A 7,509-nucleotide genomic window follows, 5' to 3' on the forward strand; every position below is an offset into this window, starting at 1 on the left:
ACATTTAATGGGAGTTTTCTCCCCTCTTAAATTTAAAATTAGCTGTATGGTGATATAACTCATTAACTATAATTATTAGAGACCTAGGGTCATTTGATTTGAGGCCCTTGCTTTATGACCTTAACATTGATGTCAAGGTCAAAGTCTGATTTATCGTTCGAGATTTTGACCTTAGCTTTAACTTCTTATTGATTCAAGATAAAGTCAAAGGGTCTTTTACATTGGGTAACAGATATATGACCTTGAAGAGGGTTTACCGGTAGTGACCTATTGTAAACCGGAAGTAGCCATTTTTGTATTATTTTCATGTATAAGTTACTAGAACTATATATTTTTGGAATCAGTGTGAAGTAAGGTTGGAATGTAACCGGAAATAGCATTTTGTAAACCGGAAGTACCTTCTTATCTCCCTTATTTTAAAGAAAGCATATAAAAACCATATATTTTCGGAATCAGCATAAATTAATATATTATCTGACACCAGATTTGACATTGAATATTTTCCTTTCTAGATATGTCTACTTGGGGTGGAAAGACCTTCATTGGTTTTTAATTATCAATATTATTTTTTTTCTTCCGCCACTTTTATTTCTTGCGAAGAGATTTTGTTTCGCAAGATGTCGTACAGATATTTGGTATATGATATCAGACAGTATATACCCTTTTAAAATGACACCGTTTAACCGAACACTTTTCCTTGCAAGATTTATCTCTCCAAACACTGTTTTCCTTGTGATTGCTACTCTTTCGCAACCGTAAAAGAAAGCGACAAATTTATTTTTTCAAATTAATCGTTATATCCTTAGGATTTTTTCTAAAATTTTGACCGAAGCAATCTGTCGACTCCATATGAGAGTAATTTCCCCTTATGTATTTGATATAAGCGATATGTATTTGTGACTGGTAAACCATAGGTAATAGAGACCTAGGGTCTTTTGATTTGAGGTCCAGGGTCCACCAAACACAAAATGAGATCAAGGTCATGTTCTGAAATTTGATTTTGGCTTTTTGTAGCTCCTCTTAGAAAGCGTATAATATATCGACAAAACATTTTTATTAAATTGTTAGTTGCGACATGTCGTAATACAAACATTTTGGTTAAAAGGGTACGCTGACATTTAATGGGAGTTTTCTTCCCTCTTATATCTAAAATTAACTGTATGGTGACATAACTCATTAACCATTTAAAGAAGAATCCTAGGGCCTTGCTTTATGACTTTGAAATTTTGATAAAGGTCAAAGGTTAATTTGATGTTCTAGATTTTGACCTTTGCTATAAATTCATATTTATACATGATAAAGCCATGGGTTTTTTTGCATTATGTTGGTAGATATATGACCTTGAAAAGGTCAACCAGAAGTGACCTTTATTAAACCGGAAGTAGCCATTTCCTACAATGATTTCATTTAAAAGTACATAGAATCATATATTTTTGGAATCAGTGTGAAGTAACCTATCAGATGATACCTTAAGTGACATTTTGTAAATCGGAAGAAGCAACATATTTCCCTAATTTCATCTGGTTTTTAATATATTGTTATTTTTATAATGAAATAAATAGCATGCTAAGCAAGTATAAAACCCTTAACCTAACAAATAAGGGATTGATCCTAAATCGTATTGACATTTCGATTTATATTAAGCCTCTGACTATCACTTACGTATTATTTTTTTAGAATTGATAAAACTGATACATATTCAAAAAAATGTATGAAATAAAAAGAAAGAAGAATTTAAATCTTTAATGTTGAATCAGAATACCGAAATGGAACATGATAATATCGTCTTTTGATTTGTGGAGTGTTTGTCATCTTTAATATCAGTATTATCCTTGCAAAGTAGTGGCCGGTGTATGACTCAATAATAATAGCAATATCATAATAGAGGAAAAGATGATGAGACATATCCGTGGTCATTTGTGACATAAACACTCCCTATCGTCCATTCAGCGCCCATTTACACTTTTCGTGGGACGACAAGAACTGTCCCATCAGAAAACCCTGATTGAATAGCTTCCTTGTAGGCAGGAAACATCAACGAAAACATGAGAAGACAAAAGCCTTCAACAACGAGCAAAACCAAATTTACATTTGTAGTAAGTATGCTAAAAAAAATCCCTTTACAAAACAATAACGAAAAACATAATGTATGATACACATCAATCAACGACAACCACTGAATAATAGGTTCATGGCTTGTGACAGGCATAAACAGAACGTGGCTGAGTGAACAATGTTTGCACATTTTTTTATTTTTTGTAAGAAAAAAAAGATTCATCTTAAATTAGTTAAAATATACATACATGTGCATGAGTAAAACATACATGAGCAGAAGGTTGGAAGTTAAGTTGGCATATATAACAAGTTGACAGGCAATGACATATTCTGACTAGTTCTATTATTGTTATTGAATTTGCAACCTATTGAATCTTATAACAAATAACAAAAAGATCCCCATTGTACCATCAATTGTGAATTTAATGGCGAAAAAAAACAAGCAAATATTTCATCGAAATCATCCACACAGTGGTGTAGACGAGTTTTTTTTATGACGACTACTTGCCGAAAAGAATGAAAGAATTGTATTCAGAACTGTGGACAAACAAAAAATTTTAACCGATGAAAAAAGTGATCATGGTTATTTAGATCATAAATGAAAATAACAATATATCAATTTCGTACGTCCTCAGATCTATTCTGTATTAACTTTAATCCGAAACGTCAATCCAAAACGATTGAAAGCCAAAACATGTACAAGACCCTGGGCTTTGCACACGAAGAGCGGAATGACCAAAAGGGACCTACAAAAATTACAAAATTCATCTAAGATCTACTCAACATATTGTGTATATATTTGACTGTCGATCGTAGTAATCTGTGTGTTGCCCGAATATGTCTTATGATTATTGTTGCCGTTGGGTTGCTGTATCATCATCTTATAAACTGCATTTCCTTGTATGACTATGTAAATATATGCACAATGACAACATGGATATAATATTGTTAGAAAAACAAAAAACAAGTCAGTTGAAAGCAAGACTTCATTGTTTACGTTTGCATGAACAACAATGATTTCGTAATCAATATGTGATCCCTGGATACGAAAAATCATGAACTCGGGAATATAATACGCAAATGATTTCCTATGTTCTTTTTTTTTCTCTTCACCTGTGATTGTTTGATCAATAAAATTGAGAATGGAAATGGGGAATGTGTCAAAGAGACAACAACCCGACCACAGAGCAGACAACAGCCGAAGGCCACCAATACTTTTATTTGAGTCTATTCTGAAAGAAATCCACTTTTGTCTACTTCAGAGATGTGGCAATAGGCAGTTTTGTCGACTAAAGTGTTATTCCGGTGAAGGTAGCTTGCTCGATCATACGTGCAGTCTACTGAAATTTCATAACCTGAATCGTACGCTTCTATTGGCGGATAAGGACTGCATAAACTTTGATCTACTGTACAATTAAAATTGCTCGTAGACGGAATTGCATTTTGGCTTTGTTCGTCTTTATGACAACTTGATTCCTTTGTTCCGAGACTGGTAAATGGCTGTAGGTAACTTGCCCGATCATCGTTACAATTTGTTATACTTTCAGAACTGGACGAAACATTGTCATTTTCCAGATTAGAACTGAATGTATGGGGAAGTAATATGCTGTCCAAATGACTATCATCTATGCTTTCGTAAAGGCTTTCGTGGAGTTCAAAAGTTTCTTGTGTTGCATGTTCTTCTGCTTCATCAACATTTTTTTTACGTTTTGATTTCGAAATACACATACGTTTCTTAACACAGTTTGAAATTCCTAAAATTCCAAGTAAAACAATAATCCCAGATAAAACTCCACATAATAAGATAAGTAGTTCTGTCTTTAATAAACCTGCAAAATTAGGTTGTTTTGTTAACAATTAACTAGTAAACATGTTCCAATTGATTATTACAGTTTGATCTTTTGTTGTGCTGTTACACCACTGTCCAGTGTTAGTGGGGGAGTTGAGCACTCACAAACATGTTTAACCCCGTCTTTGTGTATTTTTATAATTAAGTAGTTGTCGTTGGTTGTTGGCTATAACATTAGCTTTGTCAAAGATTTAGGCGTTGTTTTTTTCGTTTGAATTGTACAACCTATATATAGCCTTTTATAGCTGACTATATGTTATGGGTTTTATTCATTGTTTAAGGTTGTACGGTGACACTCATATCACGTTTCTGTAATTTTATATATTCTTATTTATATTTGTTTACTGTTCAAACAGAATACACAATACAACTTTGAATTCATTTCATATCCCTTCTTTTTCCTATAGACAATACGAGACGTTTGTATTATTCAATGTAAACTGCTTAGAAAATTTGTGAGTTAAGGATTTCAATATTTTATTGAAAAAGAGGTAGACGATACAAAGGGGACTGTCGAAACACTTGAGCATAAGAAAACAGACAATATCATAGCAAAAGAGAAAAAAAAAGACGGACTGACAAACAACAGTCTACAGAACAGTTCACAGAAAAATGATCACCAGGAATAAGGCAAAAATGGAGGTGATCTCAGTTTCTTAAAAAAATATCTGTTCGATGTATAGCAATGCATTCAGATGTGAAAGGAATATCTGTAGACTGAACATTAGTTAAAAACCAGAGAGCTACTGAACATGCTGAACCACTAAATTTAATGCAAGCAAGGAATTCAATAATGCTTGATTTAATACAAGGGAATATTTTTTGTCTGAATATTTTTGTAAAATCATAGAACTTTTATTATGCAGAAATTTCAAATAACGCACATACAATAAACTTAATTCAAATCAATTTTCAAATTTTCTTTTACTTTGTGATTGTTAGTCATTGTAAATTTCTTTTGTCTCTTCTGTCAAGAAATTTAGACCCAATACATCATAGCGAGTCATAGCCCATACCTTATTTTTGTAAACATGGAATAATTGTAGTCTTGCTATCTTTTAACAATACTTATAACATATCTTAATTTCAATTTTACCATCGTTTTGTTCTTCTTCGTGTATCTTTGTGACACTTTCTTCTGAAGAAATAGCTGTAGCAATATTTGAATGGGTTGTCACTAAAAATATAAGAAAATAGAATAACATGAGTTTTCTATCGTTTTGAATAATATCAATAGAAAAACAAAAGTTAAATTCTACAATGTTTTATTCTCAGTATACATTATATGTATGAAAAAAGAAAACATGCACATTGGAGAATGATACATCAATTTTATTTTACATATTGTTATTCGATTCTCTTACTCGATGGTTTAAATACATTTATACAAAACTACGTGAATAAGAATAAGGTATCTATATATCAAGTTACACATGGAAGGTAGTTTTTCTCGACACATTCCATCTCCCCGACTCATAGGTATTCAGGAAAAACAACATAAACATTAAAGACTGAGCTACACAAATCTAAAAAACAAAAAAAACAGGGGATGATCACATGTGCTCTCGAATGATAAGCATATCCAGCTCCACACGTGGCGCCCGACGTGTTGCTCACGAAATAAAACTCGATGATAATTCAGTAGGTCAAATTCGAAGAAATGAGGACGGGATTATGGTAACGGCAAATGGAACATATCCATCGTCATCTATGAAACAGATATTCCAAAACGGCAACCCAAATCGTGATCGAGTTCGTAAAATGTTTCGAAGGAATGATAACGACCACTTGGAACTCATGATGTGAGGCATACATTACTGCATATTTTGTATCCTTTATTTCAAGTTCGATTGGAAAGATGTGTTCAACATAGTTACCTTACTTTGAATTATTCAGTGGGACATTATCCGTATCGCGGAATGTGAAGTTAAAGGATAATGCTAGCGTCTTTTCGTTCTTCCCTAGAAGCTCCTGTATGAAGTTTTATCGAGTATTATGTAGACCAAACGCACATCTTGAGTACAAATTTAAAAGACAGTATCTTTAAAATTTCGAAAAATTTTAAGGTTCACAGCATTTGCCAGATTAGTATTTTTTTCCTTTTCATATCAGATCAGATGAAGCTATTAAAATTCTTACACCTAGAACGAGAGCATTGTATTGATTCTTATGATATGACTGTAAAAATTCTCTTTTCTCATTGGCTAAAAACAAGGAGAATATCTTTGATAAAACATTATATTCACCGCGGTAAAATCACGGGAGGTAACTATAAGATTGGAACAGCTAACGTGTACCTTTAAATACTTTTGTTCCTATACAACGTCAAAAACGTAGACTTATTACGTCATGCACACTCTCGTTTTTCTTCTTCTTTATTTCGATGTTATTTTTTTTAATAAATCTCATTGAACATTAAAACTTATAAAAGATTAGCAACTGGTAAGGCAGATAATATATTTAGTATAAAAGGAGCAGTTAGATATCTTGAGCAAATGCTAGAAATTTGAGATGGATAAAAAATTAGTATAATAAAACAGTTGTTGACTTTTGATTTCAGTTGATACAATGATTTATCAACCCCGTTTGCCTCTGTGAATATCATATTTCTGGGGTTGATAGCTCAGTGTATCAACCTCATCAGAGGTCAATAATTGTATAATACACGTTATTACACTTATGCAAACGTACGATGCGTTTTTTCTAGCACGAAGAGCAACGATCAAAATTTTCTTTTTACTTCTGATTAGCATGATTACTGGCAATTTTGGCATGCAATATAAGACAATTTAAACATGAATATTAAAGTTGAAGTATGACATTCTTTATATCTAACAATCAATATTACCGGTCATTGCTACAAATCGATAATATTTGCTGCGAACGAGAATTACTCGTGCTAATATATAAACAAGAATCAAATCCAGGTTTTTGGAATTGAATTTCTTGAAAATGCTATAGCAAAAAGTAAAACAACAAAAATACCGAACTCCAAGGAAAATTCAAAAACATTTGGCAAAATCAAAAGCTCAAACACATCAAACGAATGGAAAACAACTGTCATATTCCTGACTTGGTACAGGCACTTTCTTATGTAGAAATTTGGTGGATTAAACCTGGTTTTATAGCTAGCCAAACCACTCACTTGTATGACAGTTGCATAAAATTCCATTATATTAAAAGGATCAATATGTTCTATTCCTGAAGACCGTAAAGTAATTATATTCTCCATCAGTACCAATCTGATTGCATCCCTGAATTAAGGTTTGATTATATTGATAACATATAGAAATCAAATATTCATACAGCAGGAATTTTTATAATCAAACATCCTCGTCGTTTTTTTAAGAACTGAGCATTTTTATATAATAGATGTAATTTGTTATTAATGTCCATGCAAAAAAAAAGGTATCATACAATCATCACAGATTACTGTTTTTTTCTAAAAAGGAATAAATAAGTAGCGCACTGTTTTTAGATACATAAAAAATTACATACCCATACTTGTGGTCTCTATTTCTACACATCCTTTGACATTGTCACATCTGTTGACAATATAATAAATATTATAGGTAAGTCAGTGACATACCTAGTGGAGCAGAAAT

Source organism: Mytilus californianus, unplaced genomic scaffold (assembly GCF_021869535.1).
Source record: "Mytilus californianus isolate M0D057914Y unplaced genomic scaffold, xbMytCali1.0.p SCAF_8, whole genome shotgun sequence".
Lineage (NCBI taxonomy): Eukaryota > Metazoa > Mollusca > Bivalvia > Mytilida > Mytilidae > Mytilus > Mytilus californianus.